Source organism: Lynx canadensis, chromosome A3 (assembly GCF_007474595.2).
Source record: "Lynx canadensis isolate LIC74 chromosome A3, mLynCan4.pri.v2, whole genome shotgun sequence".
Taxonomy (NCBI): Eukaryota; Metazoa; Chordata; class Mammalia; order Carnivora; family Felidae; genus Lynx; species Lynx canadensis.
Window position 1 is genome coordinate 119,686,564 of NC_044305.1, and position 25,643 is coordinate 119,712,206.

Consider the following 25,643-nt stretch of genomic DNA (forward strand, 5'->3'; position numbering starts at 1 on the left):
GGTAGCCCTCTGTTCCTTTGCCCAAGCTGTTTACCTAGCCTTGGATGCACTCCTTTTTTTCTCTTAGGACGTCTTTCTTTTTCTTCCTTCCAGACTGAACACAAACGCCACCTCTCCCTGGAGCCCCTCCACGCGGTTCCAGCGGAAGTAATCTCTTCCTCCTCTGCCCTCCCACAGCATCTCCCTGTGGCTTTGCTTTGCATGGGTCACCAGACCTGGTTGTTTACACGGCTGCTTTTGCACTAAATTATGCGCACCTCGAGACCGGGGGCCGTGACCGTGACCGTGACCGTGACCGTGACGGTGCACCTACACAGCACCTGGTACAGCGCTAGGCACGGAGTCGGTGCTCAGTCAACGCTTGCTGAGTTGAATTAATTTGGAAAAACCACTCAGGGCAAGATCTCTTGCTCGAGGCGCGGATGAATGATTCATGGGGTGGTTCTTTGCATTCTTTACCTTATAGTCACGTCGTGCCGAGTATCCAGCTGCCCCGCACATACCTGTGGAATTGAAACGCACCTCGGCCGCCCGCCGCCAGTGTGAGCGACCAGCCCGAAGGGGGCAGGTTTCCCTCGCAAGTCTGCGAGCCGCCTGGCGAGCTGGGGGGGACGGGTCCCGCTCGGCCGCTGGGGGCGGGGTTCGAAGGGAACTCGGCCCGCTCGCCCGCCCCCTCCTCGGCGCGGCGGAAGCCCCGCCCCCGGCCGCGCGCTCGCGCAGGCGGCGCGTGCCCGCCCCCCGCCCTGCGCCCTCGCGCCCTCGCGCCCTCGCGCCGGGGGCGGGCTTGCTGCGCGTGCCGGGCGGGGAAACGGCGCGAGCCGGGCGCCTGAGAACGTTCGCCGCGGGGGCGGCTCCGGGGCCTGAGCGGGCGCAGCCGCCACCTCAGCCGCCGGGGCCGGGCCGGAGGAGGCGGAGGAGGCTGCGGCCGCCCGAGACCCTCTCGACGTCCCCAGCTCCGGCCGGGAAGTGAGTGAGGTGGGGGGGGGTTTGCGGCGGCGGCCGCGGGCTGCGGGAGAGGAGCGCGGTGCTGGAGCCTCGCGCCCGCGAGGAGCGGGAAGGAGCCCTCGCAGCGCCCGGACCTCAGGAGCCTGCGGGGGTGCAGGGCCGGGAGCGGCGGGGACGGGGGCTCCGGGAGTCGGGGCCCCTGCACCGCGCGCGCTGCGAGGGGAGACGGTGCCGCGCGCCCGGCCCCGGAGGGGCGAGCGGAGGGGATGGAGCGGAGTCCCGGGCCGGCGCTGCCGGGCTCTGAGCCCCGGGCCGGGGAGGGGTCTTCGGGGTCCGGAGCGCACGGTGGCCGCAGGGCGCTGGGGCCGGGGTGCGGGCGCCGGGTTGATGCTCCTGGAGCCCGGCTCGCCGGGAGGGGGCTCTGCGTTAGGTGCTGTGAGGGGCGAAGGAGGCAGGTCCTGGCAGAGGGCAGGTGAGGCAGTTAGGCCCTGGCAGAGGGAAGGGAATTTATATCAGATCACTCCCAAACACTGTTCGCCGAGGCGCCTAACAGTGAACCTGTGCACCGAGGTCACCTCTGAAAGGAAGGTGTCCTGAGAGGAGGCAGGATGCAGCTAACAAATGCTTGCTGTTAAATTCCTGTGCCAGGCCTTGGGATTAGGAAGACCTTCCAGCGTTCCAAGTAAACGTTTATTGATCAGCTACCTTGGGTAGAGAACCATGGTCAGCACTGAGGCCACAAAATAGCGTAAAACCCAACCGTAATTTGCTATTTAGGTGCTGACAATGTGGTAGTGAAGGTATGCGTATAAAATACAAAGTAGCATGAATTTTGTCTCATACTTCATTCACTTTAGGTCTTTTTTTTTTTTTTTTTTTTTTTTGGTCTTTTCCCAGTGTTGGGGAATTGGAGCCGTAAATGGCTTGGTTTGGGGATAAAGCAGAAGAGTCAGAGGAGCTTGTGGGAGAAATTTGGGAGAGTTTGAAGGCAGTCCTGCCTAACATTTAAAGGGGGGAGAAAGGAAGAAGAAATTTGGAAATTTCCTACTAAGCTCCGTGACTATCACTGCTATAGCCTCAATGGCAAGAACACTGCCTGGCCCACGCAGTCAGACAAAAAGTATCCATTGCATGAATGAACGAACCAAACAAGGTTTTGCTGTATTTTACACGGAGCACACTATTAATTACGTTGGTGTTAGGGATGGCTGATGGACTTCCTCTCTTCCTGAAATAATTCCTTTTTTTTTTTTTGGCGGGGAGGGCGAGGGGAGTCATGTAAGGTAACCCAGGTTCCTAGGTCTGGGTATTTAAAGCCATGGCTAAGGTGATGGAGTCGTGATTTCTTGTGGCCACACTGCCACTTTCACATCTTTATTGCATGTTGTCCAGCAGGAGCTTACTCCGTGGGTCATTGCTTCAAATCATCCAATTCTGGCCCTTTTGTTCTATCACTTAAGGAAGAAGAAGAGTACTTTTATCTAGGGAACAGCCCCCCCCCCCCCCTTTTATCCTGGTCTTTGGATTTTCTTTCTGTAGGAAGAGCGTGTATCTCTTGTAAGGACTGCAATTCTACCTGTTCTCTGCTGAGGTTGGATTTCTGGGCTCTCCAGCTCCCGGCTGCTGTTTCAGTGCCCCGGGTTGTAGTGCCTGTTGGGTTACTTTGTGTGCCAAATTAAAACTTGACCTTTTATGAGTTCTGTGAGGATTTTTATCATACGTAAGTGGAATTACCTTTGAAGAGGGTTATGTAGTCAAAGTTATGCTGGCAAGGTTTTTGAGCGTCCACTATGCATGAGAGGCAAGTTTTCTACTTAGAAAATTAGACTCAGAACCAATAGAATGCCAAGTTACCATTTATTTTATGTCTCTAATAGAAATCTTTCAGGGCCTTCGTTTCTGTATATAAAAAACAAGAGTCGTATTAATCCACATTTGGTCTTGTGCTGTAAGCTTTGAAGAACTAAGTTAATTTCTCTTCAGTTTTAGGACTGTGTACTTCAGAATGCATCCGACAGGAGTCCATCTGTTCTTGTTCTGGGGTGCCCTGCCCCTGTAATTTTGGGTACCTTATTCCAGGTTCTCCCAATGACATTGTATTTTATCTGTATATTTAATTTATATTTCTTTTAAAATTAATTTTATTAATGTATAGTTGACATATAATAAAATGCACAAATGTCTGTGTACAGTTGGATGAGTTTTGAAAAATGTATATACTCTGTAACCACTACCCCAGTCAGGATATAGAAATTTACATCACCCCAGAAAATTCCCTCATGCTGATTTACAGTCCACCCCCTCTCATTTTATTTACCTCTAATTACACAGCCATCAGGGCTCTAGAGTCTAGTTGTGCAGGATGTACATTGCCCAGCTTTAGGGGGTGCTGTTTATATCAGAGTCCCTGCACATGGGACTTCCTGGGGTTGTCTCATGCACAGTCTGTGTGGCTGTGTACTGCACCTCTGCGAATGGCTTATGAATGCACGTTTTCTTATAAAAAACTCAAATAGTACAGACAGAATAAATGCCCCCTTGGCCCACTCCCTTTTCTGCTGAAATTGCTGTTGCCAGTTGTAGAAGGATCAGTGGTCCTTCTAGGCCTTTTCATTTTCATCTATACACACACACACAGTATAGGTAATACAGAAATAAAGCAGTTTCCTTCTGCCCCTAAGTTATTGACATGATACTGTACACATTGTTCTGCAACTTTTTTTTTCCCCTAACAAAATGTCTAAGATTTTTCCATGTTGGAACATAGGGATCTACCTGATTTTTCTTGACTACTCTATGATCTCTTATGCAGTATGTGTATTATACTGTAGTTTATTTAATCATCTCCTCATTAAAGGCCATTTAAGCTCTTTGCTATTTCAGACATTGCTGCAGTGAATGAAAGAAGTAGATTTGCTAGGTTGGGGGGGGTACACATTTTAAATTTTAATTGAGGGAGAATTAACTGTAGAACTGGTGGATCTGGTTCATTTTTTAAAAAAATTTTTTAACGTTTATTTATTTTTGAGACAGAGAGAGAGCATGAACGGGGGAGGGTCAGAGAGAGGGAGACACAGAATCTGAAACAGGCTCCAGGCTCTGAGCTGTAAGCACAGAGCCCGACGCGGGGCTCGAACTCACGGACCGCGAGATCATGACCTGAACCGAAGTCGGCCGCTTAACCCACTGAGCCACCCAGGCGCCCCTCTGGTTCATTTTTTTTAACTACTAGGTAACGTTCAGTTGTGGACTTAAATCACCTTTTTCATTCTTCCTTCAATGAGGAACAGACAGTTGGGTTACTTTGGATACTAATTATGTGATGGCTATATGTGTTGCAAATGCATCCTGCTAGTCTGAGGCTAGCCTTTTCCCTTTGTTAGTGTCTTTGTATACAAGTTTAAAATGTTAATGTTACATTTGTGAAAAAATTACCCTTAAATTAAAAAACGTTGTGTGTGTCTGGCTTAAGTAAATTTTCTCTACCCTGCGGTATGAATTATAGATTTCTATATTTTCTTCTAAAATTAAAAAAAAGTTTTGCTTTCCATGGGGAATTTCTATGTGGTATAATGAAGAGATGATTTTTTTTTCAATTGGGATAACCAGTTTTTCAGTATCTTTCCTCATTTTTTAAATTGTAAAATATACGTGACATAAAATTTACATTTTAACCATTTGTAAGTGAGCAATTGTGGCTCTAAGTACACTCACATGTGGTGAATGTGTGGTGTGTGGTGTAACCACCACCACTGTGCATTCCCAGAACTTTTTCACCTTCCCCACCTGAAAGTCTGTACCCACTAAACACGAACTCCTCATTCTCACCTCCTTCCAGCTCCTGACAACCACCATTCTACTCCCTGTCCCTGTGAATTTGCCTACTGCAGGTACCTCATGTGAATGAAATCATACAACACTTGTCCTTTTGTGTCTGGCTTATTTCACTTAGCGTAATGTCTTCAGAGTTCATTTATATATAGCATGTCTCAGGATTTTGTTCCTTTTTATTAAAAAATTTTTTTTTTTTTTTAGAGAGAGAGCACAAGCTGGGGAGAAGGGCAGAGGGAGAGAGAGAGAATCTTAAGCAGGCTCCACACTCAGCATGGAGCCCGACTTGGGGCTCCACCCCACCACCTTGGTATCATGACCGGAGTCGAAATCAAGGGCCGGACGCTCAACCTACTGAGCCACCTAGGTGGCCCCTGGGTTTCTTTCCTTTTAAAGGCTAAATACTCTTCCATTGTATGTATGTACCACATTTATTTATTCGTTCATCTAACAGTGGACACTTGGGTTGTTTCTACCTTTTGGCTACTGTGAATAATGCTGTTATAAACAGGGTGTGCAAATAAATATCTGTTCAGGTCCCTGTTTTTGGTTCATTTGTGTGTGTATCTAGAAGTGGGATTGTCCATGATATTTTTAAAAAGTTACATACATAACTGAATATGACCAATGTGGGTAGATAGTGCACAGTATATACCTCTTCATCTTCACAGTTCCCCCTATTATTAACATCTTGTATGAGTGTGGTATATTTGTTACAACTGACGCATCAATGCTGATACATTATTATTAATTTAAGTTCATAGTATATCTATATTGGGCTTCTCTTTGTGTCCTTTGTGTTTTGTGGATTTTGCAAATGCAAAATGTCATGCATCATTAATGTCATTACATGACATTTCATGTAGTGTCATTGCAGTATCATCAGAATAACTTCATTGCCCTAAAATCCCCTGTGTTCCAGCTATTCATTCCTTCCTCCCTCCTCCTGAGCTCCTGATAGCTACTGATTATTTTACCCTGTCCATAGTTTTGCCTTTTCCAGAATGCCATACAGTTGGAAAGCCTACAGTATTGTAGTCTTTCAGACTGCTCTCTTTCACTTCGCAATATGCATTTAAGGTTCCTTCCTGTCTTTCCTTGGCTTGATAGCTCATTTCTTTTTATCACTGTATAATATTCCATTATATGGAAGTACTAGTTTGTTTATACACTCACCTATTGAAGGACATCTTGGTTACTTCCAGTTTGGGGCAGTTATGAATAAAATGTCTATAAATATCCATGTTTGGGTTTTTGCTTGGACATAGATTTTCAACTCTTTCGAGTAATATGTAGGAGCATTTTTGCTGGATTGTGTGGTAAGAGTATGTTTAGCCATACAAGAAACTGCCTAACTGTTTTCCAAAGTGGCTGTACAATTTTGCATTCCTGGTAATTAAAGAAATTTATATCCTAGCACCCTAAATGTACTTAAAAAATAAGTCTTTGTCAGACTGTTCTCTAAACTTCATCTGGAATGAATTCATATTCTTAAAACATTTTTTTTAACATTTATTTATTTTTGAGACAGAGAGAGAGCATGAACAGGGGAGGGTCAGAGAAAGAGGGAGACACAGAATCTAAAACAGGCTCCAGGCTCTGAGCTGTCAGCACAGGGCCCGACACGGGACTTGAACCCACGGACCGCGAGATCGTGACCTGAGCTGAAGTCAGACGCTTAACCGACTGAGCCACCCAGGCGCCCCTGGAATGAATTCATATTCTAATTGTTGCTTTTGTTGGCTGTGTTTCTTAGCATTATATCTCTTTATGTCTTTTGAAGTTTTGATTTACAGACTCATTCAAGTGGGAGTGCTTTTGATTGTGTTTTCCTTATTTCTGTGCTCACCCTTCTCTGTGTGGTGATATTTCAGGCGCTTTTATTGCCTTTTTGGACCGTAGTCAAGAAATCAAGATATGATGATGGTGGGTCAGGGGTCCTACTCTTTGAGATAATTGGGGCTATTTCAGATCTGTTCACAGAGTCTGTGAATGTCTCGGTTCAGTTCCTGGTCGTGAGGCTGTGTTTTTATCTTCCCACTTGTCTAGGCCTAGAGCAGTATACACACTCTAGCTCTAGGCAGAGACTGGCAGCAGTACATTGTAGCTTCTTTTCAGCTCCAGCCTCATCCTTGGCTTGAAGCCGTGAGTCTGGCTCAGCTGTCATGTCTCCTGTTTCTCCACCTCCTTCACTTTGTGTTACTGTTGCCCTGCAGAAGATGTGCACCTGCTTCTGGACTCCGAGTCCAGTGAGCCTGTAGCTTCAGTCCTGCTCACAATTTTGTGTGTCTGTTTTGTTTCTGATCCACATGGGGTTTTACCTTGTTTTTGAGCATGTTCAAGTCATTTAAAAATATATTTAACAAATATTTTATCTATTGCTGTGCATTTGGAGTGGAGGGGATGCATCAGGGTTGTTTACTTGCTGGGTTACTTTGATTACAAGCCTGAATTGACCAGGCTTCTTTGTAAAGTTCATGCCATTTTGTTGTCTGCGTTATTGCAATGCCCAGACCCTCCAGTATAGAAGTTGAATAATAGTGATGATAATGAGCATTTTTATCTTTTTCCTTGATGAGAATGCTTCCAGTGTTTCACTATTAGATATACTTACTGAAGGTTTCTGGTAGATTTCTTTTGTCAATTTATGGAAGTTTTCATCTGTTCTTGGTTTGTATTTTTATTGGGTGTTGAATTTTATCAAGGGCATTTTTTTTGGTATTTGTTGAAATTATCATTCTTTTCTCTTTAATATGTTAAGAGTAGGAGAGATATTTCTGAGTTGTAGGTAACTGAGAGAAACAGGTATATTGTACATGGTTTATTTGATAATGCATTTTTAACAAAAAGCGTATCTTTATAAAACCCCATTTTGATCTTGAATTTTTGTGTATTAACACTATAAATAAGCTAAAACAAGACTGAAATGTTGTGATGAAAAAGTCTAGGCTAAATATTCTTGTAACTAAGCATTCTATAGTGAAATAGTGCACAGTTAAAGAATTTTTTTTTGGTAACTTATGGGATTCAACAAAGACTTTTTCAGCTCCTAACAATTCCAACTTCTTCCTGGCTTCTATTTGTAGGCTCTTTATTCCCTCCTTTTAACTTTTCTCTCTGCCTGCTCTGTCTCTTCTTGCCAGAGAGAGACCTTCTGCCAGGAATAATATTATTTATTTTGAGGCTACAGTGTATCAAGTGATTTTCATAGATAAGGACTACTCTTTAATCTTTATAACTTTGGAAGCTAGATATGGTATCTCCAGTATATGGGTGAGGAAATTGAGCTCAGAGAAGTTAAAACTTGTTTAGGGCCACACAGCTAATTAGAAACCCAGGTAGTATTTGAACCCAGGGCAGACTGCAAAGCCCATGTTGTTTCTACAATACTGTCCTTAAATAGCATGTTTGATGTTCCGGTTCAACTTGAGTTTTGTGTTTTGGCTTACCCACATGATTCCTGAGCATGGTGATAGGACCGCTTTGTGTCTCCAATATGATTTCCTTGAGAGACTTTTTCGTTAGTCAGGTACTTCCTTGCTTTTTCCCAGTCTGATGTTTTGTATCTTCTGGAGAGATTTCTTATAATGATTAAATCTTTCTTAACAAACAAATATAGATATAGATATATACTATACTATATATATATATAGTATACTATAGGTACTATAGATATATACGATACTATATATATATAGTATACTATAGTATATATACTATATATATATATATACAGTATACTATATATATACTATATATATGTATATATATATAGTATATATATATAGTATAGTATAGTATATATAGTATAGTATATATAGTATAGTATATATAGTATATATGGTATAGTATATATATAGTATACTGTATATATAGTATATAGTATATAGTATATATATAGTATATAGTATGTATATATATATATATAGTATATATAGTATATATATACTATATGTATATATATATACACTATATATATACTATATTATATATACTATATATATATATACTATATATATATGTACAGTATACTATATAGTATATAGTATGTATATATATCTCTCTCGTATATATCCTTCCTCTCGTCTATATTCGTCTCTAGTCATGTATCCTATCTCTAGTAGTAATATATTAGTATATCTCTATAGTTAGTTCGTCTTATCGTATGTATATAGTATAGTATAGTATATATAGTATAGTATATATATAGTATACTGTATATATATAGTATCATGGTTAAGTATGTGGGCTCTGGAGTAACTATTTTGGTTGGACCTTGAGTTTATTTTCCTTTAACTTTGTGAACATTATGAAACATTGACCTTCAGAGGTACAGAAAATAAAAATAGTGAATACCTGGGGCGCCTGGGTGGCTCAGTCATTTGAGCGTCCAACTTCAGCTCAGGTCATGATCTCACAGTTTGTGGGTTCGAGCCCTGCGCTGGGCTCTGTGCTGACAGCTCAGAGCCTGGAGCCTGCTTCGGATTCTGTATCTCTCTATCTCTCTCTTCCCCATCCCTGCTCGCATTCTGTCTCTTTCTCAAAAATAAACATTAAAAAACAATTAAAAAAAATAGTGAATACCTGTGTTCATACTAGTGAATACCATACTAACTAAGAAACCAGGCTCCTTTTAAGGTTGAACCCTCACAGAACTCCTTCCCAATTGTGTTTTCCTCCCCTTTTGAAGAAACTACTGTTCTGAATTTGATGCTTTCCATTCCTGTACATATTTTTATACTTTTATTATATATGTAAATAGCCCTGAAATGTATAATATTATTTTGCATTTAAAAAACTTTATATTGGTGGCTACATTTTATACTAATGTAGAAAGATGGTATAATGGACCAAGAGTTGGGGGTTCTGGGCTTTCTTTATTGTGAAGCATAACTGTAACCTGGGACAAGACATTTATTTGGATGCTCAAAGTAGGGGGTCTGGGTTAGGTCAGTCATTTCTAAGCTCTCCCATTCTCATTCGCCATTGCTTTGCTTTGGTTTTTGTAGCTCGTAATGATACTACAGATATATTAACTGATATTAAAGATATGAGAACTCAGAAAAGGAATTGCTAATGTCTAGGATTAACAAAAAAAATTTTTTTAATGTTTATTTACTTTTGAGAGAGAGAGAGAGAGAGAGGGACACAGAGTGTGAGTGGGGGAGGGGCAGAGAGAGACAGAGACACAGAATCTGAAACAGGCTCCAGGCTCTGAGCTGTCAGCACAGAGCCGGACGCAGGGCTCAAACCCATGAACCTCGAGATCATGACCTGAGCCGAAGTTGGACATTCAACCAACTGAGCCACCCAGGTGCTCCATAGGATTTTGATGTGAAGGTTGAAAATTGCTATTTATTTATTTATTTATTTATTATTTTAAAAATATTTTATTTATTTTTAAAGTAATTTTTAAAAGTGTTTTATTTATTTTGAGACAGAGAGATAGCATGAGCAAGGGGAGGGGCAGAGAGAGAGGGAGAGAGAGACTCTCAAGCAGGCTCCACTCTGTCAGTCTAGAGCCTCACATGGGGCTCAGTCTTACCAACCCTGAGATCATGACCTGAGCTGAAACCAGGAGTTGGTTGCTTCACCGACTGAGCCACACAGGTGCCCCTAAGATTTTATTTTTAAGTAATTTCCACACCCAACATGGGGCTTGGGCACACAGCTCCCAAGATCAAGAGTCAACACTCCACCAACCGAGCCAGACAGGTGCCCCTGCACACTGCTATTTAATTGGTTTTATTTTCTTTTCATTAGTTCCAGACTCATTTGAAAAAGTCATTGTTTTTTTGTTTTTTTTTTTTTTAAGTTTATTTTGAGAGAGAGAGTGTGTGTGTGCACATGCGTGCATGCGTGGGAGGATCAGAGAGGGAGGGAGGGAGAGAGAATCCCAAGCAGGCTCCGCACTGTCAGCACAGAGCCCTGTGCAGGGCTGGAACTCACCAGCTGTGAGCTCACGACCTGAGCCAAAATTAAGAGTCAGAATCTTAACTGACTGAGCCACCCAGGAGCCCCCAAAAAGTCATTCTTAATATCTTTCTTTTAAAAAAAAGTCTCTGGGGACAAGCTTAACTATAGCAATAACTAACAAGGATATATTTTTTGAAATGTGACTATGAAAACTAGAGCTTTGCATGTCATTTCAAGAGTGTACCTTTTATTTACTGTTCATATGCTTTTATTATTTCCTTATTAGATAAGTAGTTTAGTATCTTTGCTTAGAACTAAAATTTCCTCTTATTAACTAAGCAGCCTTTGGCAGGTTTTAGGTAAAACTAGGAGGTTTGTGTCGAGCACACTAGAGGCACCTGTTTCTCCTTTCTGTGGCTTACTTTCTATTACATTCTTTCTCTGATTCTTTGGGCACATTGCATTTCTACTTCTTTATCTCTTTCACTTTTTTTAAAAACCTTTTCTTTATTCCAAATTTAGTGTTGCAAGTGATTGATAACAAAGTGTTTACTCTTCTTCCAAGTCTGTGTTTTTATCCTTTATTTTTTTAAGTTTATTTTATTTCATTTTTTCAGTAAACTCTGCACCCAGAATAGGGGCTTGAACTCACAACTCTGCGACTAAGAGTCACATGTTCTTCTGACTGAGCCAGCCAGGCACCCCAATATTTTTATACCTTAATAAATGAGAAAAATTGTTAATTAGGAAGGAGTCTTGCCTGTAGAATTCTAGTTTAGACATGACCCAGGAGGGTAGTTACATGATAACATCAATATTAATGATAATAATAATAATAAGTAGGTAACATTTATTAGGCTCTTATTTTGTGCTAGGCATTGGGCTAAATTCTTTACATAATTTATTAATAGTTTCCATAGCCCAGTGAGGCTATTATATTAGCTATTCAGAGCTCTTGGTAGTAGTGGAGGGCAGTTTTGAATGTTTTTTATTGGAATCTAGAGAACTTTTTTAGATTTGTAAAAATGCAAATCTTAGGGTTTCACAACATTTACATCCCCTGACATTTTTTTTTTTTTTTAATCTGAAAGAGAAGAGAAAAGAAGAAGTGTTAGAGGAAAGATAGTTGAGAATTTTCCCGAAATAAATAAGGAAGTTCTCTTTCAGGGAAGTTTGACTCGTATAACTAGTCAGGTACTAATTAGTGATAATCTCCATTATCTTGGACTTCTTAAATAAATGGGCTTCCAGAGAAAAACTGACAGGAGTTTTGCTGGGAGACAGTGAATTTGTACAAGAAGTTTTGATACCTGGATGCTTTGGAGTAACTGACAGCTGGAAGGGTTAAGACATTAACAAAAAGATTCAAGGGAAATGAAGAATATTTAACACTTGGGTGTAGTACAGAGACATTCTGGAAATGTTTCTAGAGCCTGCTCTCTTTCCTTTAATCTTTACTGTGGGAATTACTTAACTTCTCCTGCAGACTTTGTCCAACTCTGAAGCATATTGCTGCCTAGATAGGACTAGAACCAGGACAAGAATCCAGACGTTTCGTTACACTAGCCTCCAAACCCCATTTAACTGTGACGTGAGGTCTGATCTAGCACCCCAGTTTGTGGACCTGTTTTCCTCGCTCCTGGAATCCTTCTGTCGTCCCTGTAGGGGGCGATGTGGCACAGCCGAAAGAGAATAGGCTTTCGAGTCCGATGGGTTGTCTGCTTCCACCAATGACTAACTTTGTAACCTTAGGCCAAGTTAACTAACTACATAGGCTCTAAATGTCCTTATCTAATTCTGCACCTGTATTACTCACTTGCTTCTCAAATCTAGCGTAGTCCCATTTTCTCATTGTTGGTTTTTGGTTTTGTTTTTGTTTTTTTAAAGAGCAGTGGTTTCCAGAGTGGGAGGCATGCAAAATGATCCCCTAGGTAGGGTATAACAAAATATGGGCTTACTAATATTTCATCCGTAGGTCGACACTTTACTCCATCTGTATGCCTGGTGATATACATCAGGTATGGTAAGCAAAGTAACCTGAGAGGGGGATAGTGGGGACCAGAAAGCCTGGAGGGGCCCATTGTGTGAGCCTCCTTATTTGTTGGCTTACATTCTGTTCGGACATATTACAGTTCATCTCTGTCTGGATTAGTGGTCTTTCAGATTATATCTTATTTCAATGAAATGAACCTTGCTAAGTAGACAAAGGGCTTAAAAAGGTTTCTGCAAAGAGTTGTAGATTGAAGTTTCAGACTCAACTGGAGATTGAAGTACTAACGTGAGGACACATGAACAACAAGAAAAAAGCAGAGCTGATACTTGATATTATGAGCTTGTCAGTCTGATGCAGAGTACAAAACAATAATGATCTAAGTGGAATGAAGAGGAATCAGTAAAAAAAATTTGTTAAATACTATTTGATATATGGGTTTATATGCACTGTTGAGTGTAGTGTGTCTTAAGATATTCACTAATGATAGTATGAGGCTAATGTTATCAGGTGAGATATTTTAAAGCTAAGCATTTGGTATATGAAGACAAACTGTGCTTTTTCAGTGATGATTACAGTCATGAGCTAACTAATCTAGTACATTAAAAATTATTAAGTTAGTGATATATTTTTAGGAGATTCTTCGGAGATTTCTTACTTTAGGAGTAAAAGACAAAAAGCCATAAACCTTTGCTCTTCCTGTTTTGGTAAAAGTGGCTTAAATACTATATAGACAAATCAATAACTTTAGTTTGGTGACAAAATAGAATGCATCCTTTGTTGGGATACTCATGGAAGACATTGCTGAAGATTGAAATAATAAATATTATATCAAATTATGGAGTTTGCAGGAGTTCTTGTACATTTGGATAAAAGTACAGAACTATGGTATTTGTTATGCTCCTCTTTTAAAAAAATGTTTATGAATTTATTTTTGAGAGACAGAGCATGAGCGGGGAAGGGGCAGAGAGAGAAGGAGACAGAGAATCCCAAGCAGGCTCTGTGCTGTCAGCACAGAGCCTGACACAGGGCACGAAGTCACAAACTGTGAGATCATGACCTGAACCAAAACCAAGAGTCGGTCGCTTAACCGAATGAGCCACCCAGGCGCCCCTAGTACATTCCTTTTTAATAATAAGATATATGGAGTCCTGCCTACCCTGTCACCACCCCCCAACCACTAAAGAAAAGATTTACTAGAGAATACATTCAAAGTAAATGACTTAACATTTTATTATAAAATAGGACGTATAAAGTGTAAAGAATGATACAGTGTACCCAGAATCCAGTCTGATAAATAAAACATAGCTACATAGAGTTGGAGTCCTTCTGCACTCACATCGTTTTGCTTCCATCCCCAGAGAATTTGTGATGAATTTGGTGATGCATGCTTCATGTGTACTTGGAAAGAACGTGTATTGTGCCATTATCGGGTAGAATGTTCGATAAGTATCAATTAGACTAGTTGGCTGATGGTGGTGTTTGGTCCTTCTATATTCATCTTGACTTTCTACTTGTATTGATCATAGAGAAATACTGAAGTCTCAAAGTGGAAGTGTGGATTTGTCAATTTCTCCTTTTAGTTCTATCAATTTTTGCTTAGTATATTTTGAGGCACTGTGGTTAGGTACGTAGACATTTAGGATTGTTCTGTCTTTTCAGAGAATTCTTTATGTTACAGGCCCAACAAAACAATGCACAATGTTATAGATATTATTTCCTGCAATAGTTTTTTTTTTTTCAAGATTTTATTTTTAAGTAATCTCTACATCCAACATGGGGCTTTAAACTTAGAACCCCGAGACCAAGAGTTGCATGCTCCACCGACCGAGTCAGCCAGGCATGCCTATGCAATTGCTTTTCAAATCAGTTAAGAGAATAAAGGAAAAGAAACAAGTAATTGTTCTTTTATTTTTTTAATTTTTAATGTTTATTTTTGAGAGAGAGAGACAGAGCACGAGTTGGGGAGGGGCAGAGGGAGAGGGAGACATAGAATCCGAAGCAGGCTCCAGGCCCGAGCTGTCAGCACAGAGCCCGATGCGGGGCCCAAACCCATGAACCGCAAGATCATGACCCAATCTGAAGTCAGACGCCTAACCAACCAAGCCACTCAGGTGCCCCAGTAATTGTTCTGTCTTTAAAAAAATTTTTTTGAACAGTTTTAGATTTACTGAAAAACAGTAATAGGGAGTACCCATACGTACCCCATGCCTGTTCCTTCTCTTATTAACATCTTACATTAGTGCCGTTTGTTTGTTACAATCAATGGACCGATGATGTTCTGTTATTATTAACTAAAATCCATATTTTATTTAGGTTCCTTACTGTTTCCTCATGGCCTTTTTCTGTTCCAGAATCCCATCCAGGATACCACATGATAATTAGTTGTCGTGTCTCCTTAGACTTCCCTTGGCTTTGTCAGTTTCTCAGACTTCTCTCTTTCCCTCTAAAAAATTTATTTATTTATTTATTTAAAGTAAGCTCTACACCCAGTGTGGGGCTTGAACTCACAATCCCAAGATCAAGAGTCATATGCTCCACCGACTGAGATAGCTGGGTACCCCTGTTTCTCAGACTTTTCTCATCAAATTTTTTATGAAACTTGACAAACTTGAGGAGTACTGGTTAGGTATTTAGTATATTTTCCCTCAATTGAGATTTGCCTGATGCTTTTCCTCATGATTATACTGGGTTTAAAGGTTTTGGGAAGGAAGACCACAGAAGAAAAATGCCATTTTCATCACAGCATATGAAAGGTACATTCTGTCAACATGATTGGTCACTGTTGGCTTCAGTCACCTGATTGACGGTTGTGTCTGTCAGGTGTCTTCACTGCCAAGGTATCCCTCCCTCCCTCCCTCTGTTCTTCTTTGGAAGGCAGTCACTGTGTGCAGCTCACACTTAAGGAATGGGGAGTTATGCTCCACTTTCTTTAGGGCAGAGTATCTATGTAAATAATTTGGAATTCTGTGTAGGATATTTGTTGATTCTTTATTAATTCATTCACTCATTTATATCAGTATCAACTTAAGGATATTTAATGCTATTTAATTTTGTTGCTGAAATTTCTAACTTTGGCCATTGGGAGCTTACAGTTGGCTTCTGTGTCTCTTTGATACGCCCCTGTCATGTAGTGTTTTCCCTCCCAGAACTTTCTTTCAAGATGCTCTAGGGCTCATGTTGTGTATTTCCTGCCTCAGCCATTTCTCCAAGGAGCCCTGGTTCCTTTTATTGGAGAGTGGTATTATATACCAAAAATTGAGCACTAGGTGTTGTCATTGCTATTGGGATATTGTTGTTTCTAGGCCCTCTCAGTTGACAGAGCAAGGACGTATGTCTGTGTATACTAACCCCTGTATGTACACGGATCTACAAATGCTTCTATGTGTAGCTATCTGTATCTATATTAAACTAACATGAACTTGTACTAATGTTTCCAATTGTAATCCATTACCACATGGATCTTGCTAGCTTCTCATCTTGCTTCTCTGTAACCTCACTCTCCACCATCTGCCATCCATTAACTTAGGTGTTCAGTTGCAGTGCCCATGCATACTCGTATCAGAATCGTTAACTTATAACCCGTGAGAAACTAGAGTACGGTACTTACGTGTGTTTTGCTTTGTCTTTAGTCTTACAGACTCCATTTATTTCCAGAGTTACTTAGGTCACTACTTTCCCCCTCACCCTCTTCAGTGAGGTTGTGTCATACATTTGTAACAGTAAGATTTTTTTTGTCACATTCTGCATTTCATCCTGAGATCCTCTGACATTACAAGGATTTAAAAAAATTGACGTACATTAAGGTTCGCTCTGAAATTTCTGTCGGTTTTGACAAATGTTTAGTGTCATTTACACGAGACCTGTATCCTGTGAAAGTTTCTCCACCCTAAAACGTCCCCTGTGCTTCACCTGTTCATCCCTTTTGCCTCCCCGCCCCCCTCCGAAATCTCTGGTAACCACTGATTGTTTTAACATTTGTACAGTTTTGTTTTTCTGGAAGGTCCTGAGATTGGAATCATATGGTGTTTAGCCATTTCAGACTGGCTCTTTTCACTTAACAGTATGTATTTAAGCTTCCTCTGTGTCTTTTCATGGCTTGATAGCTCATTTCTTTTTTTTTTTTTTTTTTAATTTTTTTCAACGTTTATTTATTTTGGGACAGAGAGAGACAGAGCATGAACGGGGGAGGGGCAGAGAGAGAGGGAGACACAGAATCGGAAACAGGCTCCAGGCTCTGAGCCATCAGCCCAGAGCCTGACGCGGGGCTCGAACTCCCGGACCGCGAGATCGTGACCTGGCTGAAGTCGGACGCTTAACCGACTGCGCCACCCAGGCGCCCCTTGATAGCTCATTTCTTATTGCTGAACCACATTCCATTTATGAAAGTGCCACAGTGTGTTTATCTGTTCACCCATTTAAGGACATCTTGGTTGCTTTTCATTATTTGGCAATTCTGAATAAGCTGGGTGTACTCATTTGGGTGCAGGTTTTGTGTGGATAGAAGTTTTCAACTCAGTTGGGTAAATACTGAGTTGTACAATTTCTGGAATGCATGGTAAGGCTGTACAGTTGGCTTTGTAGAGACTTCCAGGCCGTCTGCTAGTGTGGCTGTGTGTGTGTTACTGCCAGCAGTGGGCGAGGGTGCGGGTCGCTCTGCGTTCTGGTCAGCATTTGGTGTGGTCATTTTTGTTCAATTTCAGCCATTCAGTAGTATCTCGTTGTGTTTTAATTTGTGATTTCCTAATGATAAATTATATTGAATGTCTTATATGCTTATTTATCATCTGTATGTCTTCTGTGAGGTATCTGCTCAGATCTTTTGATCATTTTTTTTTAATTGGGCTGCTTTCTTAAAAAAAATTTTTTTTTTACATTTATTTATTTTTGAGAGACAGAGAGAGGCAGAACATGAGCAGGGGAGGGGGAGAGAGAGACACACACACAAAATCTGAAGCAGGCTCCAGGCTCCAAGCTGTTTGTCAGCACAGAGCCCAATGCGGGGCTTGAATTCACGAACTGTGAGACCATGACCTGAGCCAAAGTCGGACGCTCAACCGACTGAGCCACCCAGGCGTAATTGGGCTGTTTTCTTACTGTTGAGTTTTAAGAACTCTTTTTTGCACTTGGGATGCAAGTCCTTCATCAGAAGTGCTTTGGAAGCATTTCTTTCACATTAGGGCTTGTCTCTCTTGCAGAATGGTTAATTCTGGTAAGATCTAACTGAACAGTTTTTTCTTTCATGGATTGTGTTTTGGGGTTTTGTATCTAAAAACTCATTTGTTTTGTTGGCTTTGGGCTTAGGACATTAAATAGCCTCTTCTATGGGCTTACAGTTTCAACCCTTTTTAGATTGAAGAAACTTTGCATACATTCTCATAGCTAGGACTGTAGTCTTTTTTTTTTTTTTTTTTTTTAACATTTTATAGGCTAAGGCTGTGTTTGGTTCTTTTTTTTAATTATTAATTTTGCTTCAAAGACATTTATTGTTGCATTGTTTAAAGTAGTAGATAACTGAAAATAATTGTCAATAATCAAGGCTCAGATAAATTTTTGAGGAGTATTTGACAGCTTGGAAAGATGCTCAGATATATTGTTATATTCCTCCCCCCAGCTTTATTGAAGTGTAATTGACAAATAAAATTTTATATATTTAAAGTGTACAACCTGATGATTTGATATATATGTGTACCTTGTGAGATGATTTCCACACACAATCATGTGTGATAGAAAACACATCTATCATCTCACAGTTACCTTTTTTTGTGGTAGTTTAAGATCTACTCTTTTACCAAATTTCAAATATACAGTACACTACAGTATTATCAACTGCACTTACCATCGTGTACGTTTGGTCCCCAGATTGTTCATCTAATAACTGAAAGTTTGTATCCTTTGATTACTATCTTCCCATTTCCCCTACGTCCTAGCTGCTGGAAACCACCATTCCACTCTGCTTCTGTGGTGAATTTGACTTTTTTTTGTATTATTAGATTCCACATATGAGTGAGATCATGGTATTTGTTTTTCTTTGCCTGGCTTGGTGCACTTTGTGCACTGATTTTTTTAAATTGGGTAGGGTGAAACTCCTGAGTAGGGTGATTAGGGTCCACTGAAGATGAAACGTGTTGGCATAAATATACCTAGTGGATTTCTCTGACCACAGGATGAGATACAGGAAGATGTGGGTGCAGAGTCTGAGATCATGGTATCATAGAATTTTATTTGTGCATTCACATGGACAAAGATTTTGGCAGTCGAAATGGGAAAAAGGGGTGGATATGAGATATCATGAGGAAGGAAATGGCAGGGTTTGAAATCAGAGTTAGTATGTGAAGGGAATAATACAGAGGTGTTGGTTATCTCTCGATTATGAGGCTAAGAAAAGGCAAAGTGCCAGGAGTGTGAGTGGAAGGAAGTTAAAGCGATGTGCTTACATTCATGTAAGTGTTGATTTTCAAGGTTATGTCAGGAGCACAAGGACATACAATCAGGTATGGCAGTAGGATTAGATATTTGTTCATTGTGGAACTGTTAAAATCAGAATTAGAGAGCTTCAGTTATTAGTATCCATGGAGCAGTGGATGGACTTACCTATCAGTAAGGCTTAGGGAAATCATTTATAATAATCTTAGTTTATATGTACCCGATACATTTGGATTTTATGTAATCTGAATTGTTGTTGGCCTGGTTAAAGTGAAAAGACTTACTGTTTTAAACGGTTTGAGTTCCCCCAGAAGCTGCCTCAGACAAGGATTTGAGTGCAAGTATTTTATTTTGAAGATTATCCCAGGAAATACCAGTAGGGGACCATGAAGCGAGATAGGGAAGGGAAGTTTTGCAAGTAAAGGATTTGTTATCAAGCAAGTTACAGCTGCAAGTAACTATCTGGAGCTTTCCTACTGGAGAACTCTAGGAGCCAGTATAAAACGTCCTCAGAATTATCCCTCTTGAGGGGGCGAGGTAGGTGGAATGTCTACAGTCACTGGTTAGGACTGTTTCCAGAAGGTGGTAAGTCTGTAATATTTCAAGGTTGGCATGCAGGGAATAAAATGGACTTCAGAGGTCAGAGGAGGCCATCAGTTTGTTGTTTGTGTTGTTTTGTTTTTGAAGCAGATGCTGTCTGCTTCAAAGAGATATGGGGAAGGGTATGGATATGCCTCTTTATACTCTGCCTTGTGGTTCTAGCATCTCCAATTCATTTCCTATAGGTCATCAATCGCTCTCACTCCGAGGCTTAAATGAGCCAATCTAGCAGTACATTAGGACTGGGTCCAGCTGTCCTTTTTGGAGCATTAAATCCAGTGTCATGGGGGAGTGCGCCTATATAACAGTTTCCTCACCAACCTTATACTTGGTCCCCAAGTTCAGCTCTCAAAATCCATTCCAGGTATGTTCTCCCAGGTTCCACCAGTACATATTATCAGGTCCAGTAGCTGTTTTGGTGAATCACCTCTTCACCTTTGGTGGATCATCCAAAGCAAGGACAGTGCCTCCCTGTTCCCATGATGCCAAGACTTGACCCTAGTTGTTAGCCTAGAATCAGTGAATCAGTGAAGCCTAGAATCAGTGAAGGGACAGATCCTGAGAAGTGTCAGCATCTTTTGAGGCATGTATCTCAGATGAGGCCTTTCATGGTCTTCAGGCAGAGGAGACTGCCATCTTGTAGCAAGGGCAAGGGAGCCACTTCTTCCGGCCCAGAGGGTTCAGGAGAATCTTGACTGGAGTGTCAATTCAATATTTTTAATAATTTACCTCCTTTCATAATCAGAATTTGGGCCTGCTTTTTAGCACAATCTGCCTTCTAGTTGTAGAGGCTGAGGGTTCCTTAAAATGCTGCTGTGGGGTGTTTGGGCTGTCTTACCATACTTTGAGTTGATACCTATATGATTTAGCCCTTGACGTTTTCTTTCTTCTGTGCATCAATGCTACTGAGCAGAAACTCAGCCAATTTCATTGTCTTTAAGATTCTTGATACCCCTATATCTCTCAGATGCTAAAGCTATTGCATAACCTAGTCATCTTTTACCTGTATCTCTTCCCAGCTCCACCACATCAAGAATCTTAGTAATATTGATGCAACAGCTCGCCAGGGGTTCTCAACAAGCCACTTACTACCAGCACTGGGAACCTTGTTGTCTGGTTGGCAAGTGATCCACTTACAGAATACAGAAGGACCTGTTATACCAGGATCAAATTGGTCTTGTTTGAGTTACCCTAGAAGCAAATGCTGATATAAAGACTCAAGTGCAAGTATTTTTTTTTTTTTTTAAATTTTTTTTTTTTTTTTCAACATTTATTTATTTTTGGGACAGAGAGAGACAGAGCATGAACGGGGGAGGGGCAGAGAGAGAGGGAGACACAGAATCGGAAACAGGCTCCAGGTTCTGAGCCATCAGCCCAGAGCCCGATGCGGGGCTCGAACTCACGGACCGCGAGATCGTGACCTGGCTGAAGTCGGACGCTTAACCGACTGCGCCACCCAGGCGCCCCTCAAGTGCAAGTATTTTTTGTTTGTTTTGTTTTTCGTTGTTGTTTTTTGTTTTTTGTTTTTTTTTTTTAGGTGATCTTAGAAGATACCAACAGAGTGGAGAAGTCAGAGAAGAGAAAGCAGCTAGTAAAGGGTTTCCTATCAGGCATTGTGAGTCAGCAAACTTAATTCCAAAGAGGAACTTAGGAAGCCAGTGGAAAACATTGTTTTTTGATGCGTAAAGGAGCTGGAGTGTTTATATATTAACTTCCATCAGTGAGAGGGCTCCTCCAGGAATGTTAATTCCCTGGGACTTCTGGACTGCCCTGCAAATGTCAAAGCAGTCTTCAATGGCCAGAAAAACCCTCAGGCAAAGAAATGCAGATGTTGGCAACTGGAAGCTGATCAGTTCTACATGAAAGTAGTAGTATAGGTGAAGGAGTAAAGGCAGGATATCAACAGGGTCTTCTACACTCTTGAGTCAACAAATAATGTCAACGTCATGGTTAATGTTGAGTAACAACCTCTTCTTGCACATTGGCTTGGTTTTGAGAGTTTTTTCATATACTTTTATATATAATCCTGTGTCTGAAATGTGATTAGCTTGTCTTTTCATTTCTTACCAGTTTCTTACATAGAACAAAAGTGTTTAATTTTGGTGATGTTCAATTTGTCTTTTTTTTTTTTTTTTTTTTTTTGGCTTGTGCGTTTAGTGTGATGTACTAGACCATGAAGACTTTATCCTCTGTTTTCTTCTAAAAGTTTTATACTTTTATATTTTACATTTATTTTCCATTTAGAATTATTTTTTGTGTATGGTGTGGGGTATAGGTCAAGGTTCATCATTTTGGCATATAGATAAGCAGTGTATTGAACACCAAGTTTGTCCTTCATTGAATTTCTTTTGCACTTAAACAAAAAAAAAATCAAACGGCCTTTCTAGTACTGTGTTGTCTTGATTTCTGTGGCTTTATAGTAATTCTTAAAATTTGGGAGTGTAATCCTGCAACTTTTTTCTTTCTTTTCAAAATTGTCTTGTCCAATCCTTTTGCCTAGTCATATAAAATTTAGAATTGTCTATGTTTATAAAAACTTCTGCTGGGATTTTGATTAGACTGTCTGGTTAGATGGTATGTCTTTCTGTTTGTTTAGGTCTTTAAAAAATTTCTTGCATCACTCTTTTGAGTTCCAGTATACAGATCCTTTACTATATATATTTTGTTAGTGTATACCTAAGCATCTTATTTTTTGTTAGAGATATCGTAAATGCTGTTTTCAAAGTATTCAATATCTAGTTGTGCAGTGCTAGTAATCAGAACTGTGGTTGATTTTTGTGTTTTGATCTTGTGTCCTGCAACAGTGTTAGACTCACTTTTTAGTTCTAGGACCTTTTTTTGTATATTCCTTTGGAATTTCTACAAAGATAATCATGTTGTCTGCAAGTAGGGATAATTTTATTTCTTCCTTTCCAATCTGTTTGCCTTTTATTTCTTATCACTAGCTAAGACATCCTGTATAGTGTTTAATGGAAGTGGTAAGAATGGGCATCCTTGTCTTGGTCCCAATCTTAGGAGGAAAGCATTTAGTTTTCTACCATTAAGTGTGACTTTGGCTATAAGTTTTCTCTAGATGCCCTGTAGGTAGAGAGAGGTTTTATTTCTAGTTTGAGTAGAGTTTATCACCAGGAATGGACATTGTATTTTGTGAAATGCTCTTTCTGCATCTGATATAAACATGTGGTTTTTTTTCCTTTAGATTGTTAATATGTTGGATTATGTTGATTAGTTTTCAAATGTTGAACTGGTCTTGCATTCCTGGGATAAACTCCTGTTGCTTCCAAGGTTTTTATATATTGCTTGATTCAATTTATAATACTTTGTGGAGGGTTTTGCTTGTTGATGAGGGTTTTTGTGTCTGTGTTCATGAGAGATATTTATTTTTGTATTGTCTTTGTCTATTTTGGGTACCAGGATATTGCTGGCTTTTTAAGATGAATCAAAAGATGTTCTTTTGTATTTTCTGGTAGCAATTGTGTGAAATTGGTGTTATTTCTTTTAACATCTTTTCTATTGCTATTCCTTCATTTGCAATATTTTGTAATTATTTTCCCCTCCTTTCTGAAGAACTTTCTTTAGCAGTTATTTTAGAGCATGTCTGCTGGCTACAAATTCTCTTAGCTTTCTTTAATTTCTGAAGGATAATGTTCCCTCAATATAGAATGCTGGGTCGACGGTGTTTTTTTTTTCCCCAGCACTTTAAAAGCCTTGGTCTACCATCTGCAGACTTCCATAGTTTCTGATGAGAAATCTGTAGTAATTCATATCATTGTTCCTCTCAAACAGGAGCTGGCAGACTGTGGTCTGTGGGCGGACTATTTTCTAAATAAAATTTTAACAAAGCCACACACACTTGTCTACATATTGTCTATGGCTACTTTCACACTGCAGTAGCAATGGTGAGTAGTTGTAACAGAGACCACATGGCCTGCAAACCTAAAATATTTATGGTTTGGCCCTTCAAGAAAAAGGTGGCTGATCCCTGCCCTATGGGTAAAATGTTTTTGTTTTTTTTTTTTTAAGTTTTAAAAAAAAATGTTTTTTAATGTTTATTGATTTTTGAGAGAGAGAGTTCGAACAGGGGAGGGGCAGAGAGAGAGGCAGACACAGAATCCAAAGCAGGCTCCAGGCTCTGAGCAGTTGGCACAGAGGCCAACACGGGGCTCAAACTCACAGACTGAGATCATGACCTGAGCTGAAGTCAGACGCTTAACCGACTGAGCCAATCGGGCCCCCTTTTTTTTTAAGTTTTTTAAAAAAAGTTTATTCATTTATTTTGAGAGAGAGAGAGATCTGTGGGATCATGACCTGAGCCCAAACCAAGAATTGAACACTTAACTGACTGAGCCACCCAGGGGCCCCAGTAAAATTTTCTTTTACTCTTCTTTCAATAATTTTTCTTTTTAATTTTATTTTTTATTTTTTAAATTTTACATCCTAATTAGTTAGCATATAGTGCAACAATGATTTCAGGAGTAGATTCCTTAGTGCCCCTTATCCATTTAGCCCCACCACCCCTCCAGTAACCCTCAGTTTGTTCTCCATATTTATGAGTCTCTTCTGTTTTGTCCCCCTCCCTGTTTTTATATTATTTTTGTTTCCCTTCCCTTATGCTCATCTGTTTTATCTCTTAAAGTCCTCCTATGAGTGAAGTCATATGATTTTTGTCTTTCTCTGACTAATTTCACTTAGCATAACACCCTCCAGTTCCATCCACGTAGTTGCAAATGGCAAGATTTCATTCATTTTGAGTGCTGAGTAATACTGTATTGTATATATATACCACATCATCTTTTTTTTAATTTTTTTATTATTATTTTTTTTTAAATTTTTTTTTTCAACGTTTATTTATTTTTGGGACAGAGAGAGACAGAGCATGAACGGGGGAGGGGCAGAGAGAGAGGGAGACACAGAATTGGAAGCAGGCTCCAGGCTCTGAGCCATCAGCCCAGAGCCCGACGCGGGGCTCGAACTCACGGACCGCGAGATCGTGACCTGGCTGAAGTCAGACGCTTAACCGACTGCGCCACCCAGGCGCCCCTATACCACATCATCTTTATCCGTTCATCCATCAATGGACATTTGGGCTGTTTCCATACTTTGGCTATTGTCGATAGTGCTGCCATAAACATGGGGGTGCATGTGTCCCTTTGAAACAGCACACCTGTATCCCGTGGATAAATGCCTAGTAGTGCAATTGCTGGGTCGTAGAGTAGTTCTAGTTTTAGTTTTTTGAGGAACCTCCATATTATTTTCCAGAGTGGCTGCACCAGCTTGCATTCCCAAAGAATTTTTCTTTGTCATGACCTCAGTTTGTGGGATCAAGCCCTGTGTTGGGCTGTGTGCTGGCAACTCAGAGCCTGCTTGAGATTCTCTCTCCCCCTCTCTGCTCCTCTCCTGCTCACGTATATATGTGTGCATGCTCTCTCAAAAATAAATAAACTTAAACACTTTTTTAAAAAGAATTTGTCTTTTAGCAATTTGATTATGATGTGATCATTATAATGAGTTTCTTTGACTTTAACTTGTTTGCTCAGTTTCTTGAATTTGTAGGTATGTCTTTCACTGAACTTGCTAAGTTTTCAGCTATTATGTCTTCATGTATTGTTGAGCACCGTATCACCACACTGTTTTTCTCCTTCTGGGATTCTGAGTACATGAGGAATGTTGGATCTTTTGTTTTTGTCCACCAAGTTCCTGAGGCTTTATTCCTTTTTTTTTTTTTTTTAAGAAATCTCTCTCTCTCTCTTTCTGATGTTCAGATTGGATAATTTCTGTTTGATGTATCTTAAAGTTTACAGACTCTTTCCTTTGTCTTCATTCTACTGTTGAGTTCATCCAGTGAGCACCTCCTCTACCCCAGTGAGTTTATATTTCAGTTCTAACATTTCCATTTGGTTCCTTTCCTATCTTTTGTTTCTCTACTGACACGTAA

At 40.3% G+C, this 25,643-nt stretch overlaps 1 protein-coding gene across 11 annotated transcripts in view; it reads left to right on the forward strand.

The window, feature by feature from the left end:
* Positions 1-855: 855 nt before the first annotated feature.
* DTNB (dystrobrevin beta) overlaps positions 856-25,643 on the forward strand; it is a 242,119-nt gene continuing 217,331 nt past the window's right edge. For 4 of the 11 annotated variants that reach the window (XR_003967937.1, XM_030311504.1, XM_030311506.1 and 1 more), the window contains exon 1: positions 863-966. The gene's annotated coding sequence lies outside the window, so the exon portion shown is untranslated. Of the gene's footprint in view, positions 967-25,643 lie in introns of all 11 variants that reach the window. The other 7 variants (XM_030311510.1, XM_032592717.1, XM_030311501.1 and 4 more) reach the window with 5 other exon arrangements.